At 38.9% G+C, this 8,714-nt stretch overlaps 1 long non-coding RNA gene across 1 annotated transcript; it reads left to right on the top strand.

Annotated features, from left to right (window-relative positions):
* The first annotated feature begins 442 nt into the window (after nucleotides 1–442).
* On the top strand, nucleotides 443–1,216 carry LOC143529903 (uncharacterized). Its single transcript, XR_013134751.1, has 2 exons — nucleotides 443–564; nucleotides 769–1,216. It is a non-coding gene; the product is annotated as an uncharacterized LOC143529903 (long non-coding RNA).
* The last annotated feature ends 7,498 nt before the right edge of the window (nucleotides 1,217–8,714 follow it).

Here is an 8,714-nt window from a genome sequence, read left to right as displayed (position 1 = left end):
TGTTTTGGTGTTTCTAGCCCGTTTCTGATGTGTTTTTGGCCGAACAGCCGTCGTCGGCGAAGTTATTGGGATTAGGCGAAGTTGCCGCTGAAATTTTAGGGTTTTGGCGAAGTTGAATTTTTTGGCGAAGTTGACTTTTTGGCGAAGTTGACTTCTGGCGAAGTTGACTTTTTGGCGAAGTTAACTTTTCTGCGCGAAGTTGACTTTTTGGCGAAGTAGACTCTTCTGGCGAAGTTGACTTTTTGGCGAAGTTGACTTCTGCCAAAGTTGACTTTTGGCGAAGTTAAAAAAAAATTTAAAAAAAAAATTTGTTTGGAGTTTTCATCCGAGTGGCCAGGTTTACACGATTATTGTGAGACCGAAAACGTTGTTCCAACAACGAGTGAAAGTGATATTGATTTACACGATTACGTGTCAACAAATACGGGTCTTCTATGGATTTGGAGTTGAAGTTGCGAATGTGATATTGATTGAAACTGGATATTGACACATTTGGGTGTTTTTGGGCCAAGAAATAAGTGTTGTTCGAGGTTGACCAACTGAAGAAAGTCAAATTTTTTTCGGGTTTTCGTCATTACTGGATTGCGGTCAGAGCATATTATTTATGTTATTTTAAAGGCGTTCGAGAATTGGATCCTGAAAACGTGGGATACGAGCATCCGGGATGCTTATTTATTAAGGTGAAAATTTTGGAACAAGTTGGATTTAATCAGGAATTAAATTGTTTAAGTTCTTGATCGCTATCCCTGGTGATTGAAGTTGCTTCAGATTTATTAATGGTCATATGTGTTAGATTCTGTCAAGGTGGTTTTTGTGATCACTTGATATTGAGTAGTTGAAGATTGAACCTTATCTTACTATGGAATTCCGACTAGTTGGGTGAAGTTGTGGAGGGAGCACAACTTCATGTGTTGGTGAAGTTAGAAGAACTTCACGTGTTAGTGAAGTTAGAAGAAATTCACGTGTTGGTGAAGTTAGTAACAACTTCACGTGTTGGTTGAGATGATCGATTAGGCACGGGGATGCAGGTCAAAGATCTCGATCGATATAGTTCGGAGGAGCTTACACTGAAGGGGAGATCTGATATGGAAGACGCCGGGTGATTGGTAGATTTGTGGAGCTACAAGACAGTTTCAGACACGGCTGGTTGAAGACAGGATGGATGTTGCATGTATATGTGAAGTTCAAGTTTGAAGATCACAGTGCAATCAAGTCCTACCAGAAGAAGAAAACAGAAGATCATCAGTTTAGGGGGTGTCTGTTGGTTCATGTTTTGTAACAGATGAACTTTTGTGTTTGTTAGAATTTAGAGCAACGGTCAAAGGGGAGTCTGTTAGTGCATTTTGTGACCGTCGCTATGCAATTCTGACAAGCGTAGACGAAGTGGTGAAGTTAGAACAACTTCACCATAGGCGAAGTTAGGACAACTTCGCCTACAGGCCCAAGCCCGCGAAGTTGGTTATCTATATATATGTGTGTCTTGTTTAGGGTTTTGTATCCAGAAAAGTGAAAGTATTTGTGTAGCTGTCATTGTTTAGAGAGAGTAAGAGAGAGGGAGAATCGTGTGGGCAGAACCGAGGTAGAACTCACCTCGGGTCGGCCGTGTTTTTTGTTTTCTTCGGTATGTAACGTGGTTTTGATTATTATATAAAGGATCTGCAGGTTCGTTTATCCCATTCGTGTATTTGTTTGTGTGTAATCGTGTTCTTCTTTTTCCAACACCATAAGCGAGTCTAGGAGGATTCCACACTCCTAGACCTCGTGCGGATCTCGTATCGATCAGCGACGCCCCGGGGGGACTTACAAGTGGTATCAGAGCCTTAGGCTCTTATGCTATGGTTCGAGATCTGTGTTTTGGTGTTTCTAGCCCGTTTCTGATGTGTTTTTGGCCGAACAGCCGTCGTCAGCGAAGTTATAGGGTTTAGACGAAGTTGCCGCTGAAATTTTAGGGTTTTGGCGAAACTGACTTTTTGGCGAAGTTGACTTAATTGGCGCAGTTGACTTTTTGGCGAAGTTGACTTCTGGCGAAGTTGACTTTTTGGAGAAGTTGACTTTTTGGCGAAATTGACTTTTTGGCGAAGTTGACTTTTTGGCGAAGTTGACTTCTGGCGAAGTTGACTTTTGGTGAAGTTAAAAAAATAATTAAAAAAAAATTTGTTGGGAGTTTTCATCCGAGTGGCCAGGTTTACACGATTATTGTGAGACCGAAAACGTTGTTTCGACAACGAGTGAAACTTGATATCTCTTGGTCTTACGTGAGAACAAATACGTGTCATCTATGGATTTGGAGTTGAAGTTGCGAATGTGATATTGATTGAAACTGGATATTGACACATTTGGGTGTTTTTGGGCCATGAAATAAGTGTTGTTCGAGGTTAACCAACTAAAGAAAGTCAAATTTTTTTCGAGTTTTCGTCATTACTGGATTGCGGTCAGAGCATATTATTTATGTTATGTTAAAGGCGTTCGAGAATTGGATCCTGAAAACGTGGGATACGAGCATCCGGGATGCTTATTTATTAAGGTGAAAATTTTGGAACAAGTTGGATTTAATCGGAAATTAAATTGTTTAAGTTCTTGATCGTTATCCCTGGTGAGTGAAGATGCTTCGGATTTATTAATGGTAATGTGTGTTAGATTCTGTCAAGGTGGTTTTTGTGATCACTTGATGTTGAGTAGTTGAAGATTGAACCTTATCTTACTATGGAATTCCGACTAGTTGGGTGAAGTTGTGGAGGGAGCACAACTTCATGTGTTGGTGAAGTTAGAAGAACTTCACGTGTTAGTGAAGTTAGAAGAACTTCACGTGTTGGTGAAGTTAGTAACAACTTCACGTCTTGGTTGAGATGATCGATTAGACACGGGGATGCAGGTCAAAGATCTCGATCGATATAGTTCGGAGGAGCTTACATTGAAGGGGAGATCTGATATGGAAGACGTCGGGTGATTGGTAAATTTGTGAAGCTACAAGACAGGTTCAGACACGGCTTGTTGAAGACAGGATGGATGTTGCATGTATATGTGAAGTTCAAGTTTGTAGATCACCGTGCAATCGAGTCCTACCAGAAGAAGAAAACAGAAGATCATCAGTTAAGGGGGTGTCTGTTGGTGCATGTTTTGTAACAGATGATCTTTTGTGTTTGTTAGAATTGAGAGCAACGGTCAAAGGGGAGTCTGTTGGTGCAGTTTGTGACCGTCGCTATGCAATTCTGACAAGCGGAGACGAAGTGGTGAAGTTAGAACAACTTCACCATAGGCGAAGTTAGAACAACTTCGCCATTGGCGAAGTTAGGACAACTTCGCCTACAGGACCAAGCCCAAGCCCGCGAAGTTGGTTATCTATATATATGTGTGTCTTGTTTAGGGTTTTGTATCCAGAAAAGTGAGAGTATTTGTGTAGCTGTCATTATTTAGAGAGAGTAAGAGAGAGGGAGAATCGTGTGGGCAGACCCGAGTTAGAACTCACCTCGGATCGGCCGTGTTTTTTGTTTTTGTTCGGTATGTAACGTGGTTTTGATTATTATATAAAGGATCTGCAGGTTCGTTTATCCCATTCGTGTATTTGTTTGTGTGTAATCGTGTTCTTCATTTTCCAACACTATAAGCGAGTCTAGGAGGATTCCGCTCTCCTAGAACTCGTGCGGATCTCGTATCGATCAGCGACGCCCCGGGGGGGACTTACAAGTGGTATCAGAGCCTTAGGCTCTTATGCTATGGTTCGAGATCTGTGTTTTGGTGTTTCTAGCCCGTTTCTGATGTGTTTTTGGCCGAACAGCCGTCGTCGGCGAAGTTATAGGGTTTAGGCAAAGTTGCCGCTGAAATTTTAGGGTTTTGGCGAAGTTGACTTTTTGGCGAAGTTGACTTTTCTGGCGAAGTTGACTTTTTGGCAAAGTTGACTTTTCTGGTGAAGTTGTGTTTTTGGCGAAGTTGACTTCTGGCGAAGTTGACTTTTGGCGAAGTTAAAAAAAAATTAAAAAAAACTTTTGTTTGGAGTTTTCATCCTAGTGGCCAGGTTTACACGATTATTGTGAGACCGAAAACGTTGTTCCGACAACGAGTGAAACTTGATATCTCTTGGTCTTACGTGTGAACAAATACGGGTCATCTATGGATTTGGAGTTGAAGTTGCGAATGTGATATTGATTGAAACTGGATATTGACACATTTGGGTGTTTTTGGGCCAAGAAATAAGTGTTGTTCGAGGTTGACCAACTGAAGAAAGTCAAATTTTGTTCGGGTTTTCTTCATTACTGGATTGCGGTCAGAGCATATTATTTATGTTATTTTAAAGGCGTTCGAGAATTGGATCCTGAAAACGTGGGATACGAGCATCCGGGATGCTTATTTATTAAGGTGAAAATTTTGGAACAAGTTGGATTTAATCGGGAATTAAATTGTTTAAGTTCTTGATCGTTATCCCTGGTGATTGAAGATGCTTCGGATTTATTAATGGTCATGTGTCTTAGATTCTATCAAGGTGGTTTTTGTGATCACTTGATGTTGAGTAGTTGAAGATTGAACCTTATCTTACTATGGAATTCCGACTAGTTGGGTGAAGTTGTGGAGGGAGCACAACTTCATGTGTTGGTGAAGTTAGAAGAACTTCACGTGTTGGTGAAGTTAGAAGAACTTCACGTGTTGGTTGAGATGATCGATTAGGCACGGGGATGCAGGTCAAAGATCTCGATCGATATAGTTCGGAGGAGCTTAAACTGAAGGGGAGATCTGATATGGAAGACGCCGGGTGATTGGTAGATTTGTGGAGCTACAAGACAATTTCAGACACGGCTGGTTGAAGACAGGATGGATGTTGCATGTATATGTGAAGTTCAAGTTTGAAGATCACAGTGCAATCGAGTCCTACCAGAAGAAGAAAACAGAAGATCATCTGTTAAGGGGGTGTCTGTTGGTGCATGTTTTGTAACAGATGATCTTTTGTATTTGTTAGAATTTAGAGCAACGGTCAAAGGGGAGTCTGTTGGTGCATTTTGTGACCGTCGCTATGCAATTCTGACAAGCGGAGACGAAGTGGTGAAGTTAGAACAACTTCACCATAGGCGAAGTTAGAACAACTTCGCCATTGGCAAAGTTAGGGCAACTTCGCCTACAGGTCCAAGCCCAAGCCCGCGAAGTTGGTTATCTATATATATCTGTGTCTTGTTTAGGGTTTTGTATCCAGAAAAGTGAGAGTATTTGTGTAGCTGTCATTGTTTAGAGAGAGTAAGAGAGAGGTAGAATCGTGTGGGCAGACATGAGGTAGAGCTCACCTCGGGTCGGCCGTGTTTTTGTTTTTGTTCGGTATGTAACGAGGTTTTGATTATTATATAAAGGATCTGCAGGTTCGTTTATCCCATTCGTGTATTTGTTTGTGTGTAATTGTGTTCTTCGTTTTCCAACACCATAAGCGAGTCTAGGAGGATTCCGCACTCCTATACCTCGTGCGGATCTCGTATCGATCAGCGACGCCCCGGGGGGACTTACATTTTTGCTTTTACTAAAGGATCCATAACATTTGATGTCTTTGATTTCACAAATTCTTGCTCAAGATTTTGAATTTTGGAAGTTTCATTTTGAAAGACGCTTTCAACCAACTCAGCCTTGATTATATTAAGAAGAATGTCTTTCTCAGTGAAAACATTGCTAATTCCTTTTAACTTAAACACACGTCCAGTTGAGGAATCTGAAACTGGAGGACTGACAAAACGTAGCAAATCCTTATCCAAAATCTTTGGTTTTTTCAGATTTCTTTGCTTTTACCTTAATTTGTTTCTCCTTTGTCACTTGAGTTGTATTTGAACCATACACAACTTCCTCAAATTCATGAGGTTCACATAAGATGTGATTTGAACGTGGAATGTCCTGATTTTTGTGTACAATATCAGGTTCAAATACATCCTCAATGACTACTTTTTTAACATTATTTTCAACAAAGACCTTGTTGCTTTGAATATGAGGGTTTTGTGATGAAGATCGGACATTCACATTGTCATTTTTAGCATTTATAGATTTTGTTTCAACAACCGGTTCATTAACAACAGTTTTCTCATTTCCAGCAAAAGGATTTGCTGTGTAATCATTATGAAATGGTGGTGGCACTTCAACCAAACCTACACCTTTCTTTGAATCTTTTTGCTTACTTGATACTACAATAATTTCATTTAGCAAAAATGAAGAATTTCTAAGTTTGCCCAATTTATTCTTCAACTCAAGAACCTCATTTTCAAGTTATGTTATCTTGGATCGATGTTTTATGATTTCTTGAAATTTTTGATCATTAATTGTAATTTTGACAGACAATTCAGCTTTGAGATCATGATTACTAATAGACAATGCTTCAGTTTTCTCCTTAGATCTCATTTGAGATTCTAATGATTGTCTATAAGTATCTTTAAGTTAAGCAATTGCTTTTACCAAACTGTCATTATGTGTTTTCAAAGTTTCTAACTTAGGATTATTTGTCACACAAGCAACACAAGGCACAGTAGCAGACAAATTAATAGAGTTAGAGGAAGAACTAACCTCATCGATTTTGGACGTGCAAGCAAAAGTGGTTGGCTGCATTTGGCAAGAATTTTCAGAATCCGATTCAGTGTCATTGTCAGATGACAACTCATTTCCACTTTCATTTTGAAAGCTTTCATGCATCTAAAACATAGCCAAGTTTGCTTAATTTTCATTGCACAATAACCGTTAAGACCAATCTGGTCCATCATCAGTAGACAATAAGGCTTGTGATACCAAAGCAGACGGTTTACTGCCAGACGGTTTGTCAGAATTATCACTCTTTCTTCCAGAATTTCGCGGTCCATTATATTATTTCTTTGTTTTATCACACTCTTTTGCGAAATGACCAAATTCTTGACAATTAAAGCACTTGACTTTCAGCTTATCAAACCCAATTTTCTTGTTCAATGCCGGTAAATCCTTACCAGTTCTTTGCATGAATTTCTTCACTTTTCTCACGATCATTGTCATGTTACACTTAAGATCCATAAGTTCCAAATCATCAGGGTGTACTTGATCATAATATTCATCAGTTAATTCAGTCGTTGAAATTTTACTACCCACCATATTCTCATACGAAGTCATAAATGCACAAAGAAACGAGAAGTTCTGTTCGGATTCTTTGATGTTCACGTTTGGTGGTGGAGTGAAATTGTTGTAGATGAAGATCCACCAGATTTCCCAGTATTTCCAGTGTACCCAGATTCCATAAAACATGCATTTGGATCACTACAAGCTAAAGACCCCACATTTGCATTTTGAGTGAGAAAAGCAGTGATCGGAGTTGTAATGCTACTTAAAGGCATACTTCCTCCATAGTAAGATGGATCGTCTTCTGATGACTTTTGACACTTTAGATCATATTCTCTAGCTTCAATATTTTGCATAAAATCTGAAGCCGTCAAAACTTCGTTTTTGAAATAATTATTTTCTTTTAACACCATAAGAAATGTAGAATATGAAGCAGGTAAAGCATTCTTCACAGTGTCAATCTTATCACTTTCATCTTGTTCCATTTTTAACTTAACCATCTCAGCGATAAGATGATTAAACCTTGTAGTCATTTCCTCAACAGTCTCTCCCTTCAACAAGTTAAAGTTTCGAAATTGAAACTTCAACATTACCTTTTTGCTTTCTTCAGTATTTCTCATACTTCTCATTTTAACATGTTGAAATAATGAGGCACAGATCTTAATACTCCCAAATTGGTGGAATATATTATCAGGTAAAGCCATAGTGAGAGTGGAGTATGCTTTAGTCTCAATCTCTAAAGCCTTCTTATCTTGTTGGGAATACTGTGAAAATGCCTTAGGAGTAAAACCAGTTGTCTCATCACCAATCATTGGTACAATATAAACCTCATCAAGACAATAGGAACAATTAGGATGAACAGAACCGAGATGAAAACGAAAACGTGGTTCCCATTTTGCAAAATCACTGAATTTCATCAGTCGAGGACATTTGGAATGAGATCCAATTTCAGCATCAAGGTGTAGCATTTGCTGCATGAGTGTGTTCTGAGAAGCCAACGCATAAAAACCAGCCATTGTAAACAAACAAGTTCAAATTTAAAAAATTTCAAACTTCAAAGATTAAAAATGAAAAATTGATAACGAACTGTGAACAGTAACAGTAACGAACTGAGTATGAATAACGAATCAAAGACACGAATTACTTGTTTTCAGAATAACGAACAAGGAACAATATCACAATAATGAATTACTAGACGAATCAGTTGACGAATCAAAATGAGTTAGTAACAAATCAGGGACACGTCACTAACGAATCAGAATAATGAATTACTAGACGAATCAGTTGACGAATCAAAATGAGGAATCAAAGTGACGAATCAAAATGACAAATTAAATTGACGAATCAAAGATGAAAGTGTAACGAATCAGGATGATGAATCACTGACAAATGAGTAATGAATCAGGTTGACGAATTTGCTACAGTATCTAATGAACAAGGTTGTTAGACAGTTAAACAGTTATAACAAACTTTGCCCCATGGCACAAGTTTGTTAGAAAGGTGACAGACAAATTAGATCACGTGTCTAACGAATCAAGTGTAACGAATTAAGATTGTAGGTTCCCAGCCGGATCTACACAGGAGTATCTCGTAACACGAGGGTACGAAATCCCCTACGTATACGATACGAGTGCTAAGATGATGAACACGTAAATGACAAGCAAACACACTAGTATATA

The sequence above is a fragment of the Bidens hawaiensis genome, unplaced genomic scaffold (assembly GCF_021521415.1).
Source record: "Bidens hawaiensis isolate Kalapana, Puna unplaced genomic scaffold, B.hawaiensis_p1.1 tig00008762_1, whole genome shotgun sequence".
NCBI lineage: Eukaryota > Viridiplantae > Streptophyta > Magnoliopsida > Asterales > Asteraceae > Bidens > Bidens hawaiensis.
The sequence above is the reverse complement of the archived record's forward strand: the minus strand, read 5'-3'. Positions and strand labels throughout refer to the sequence as shown.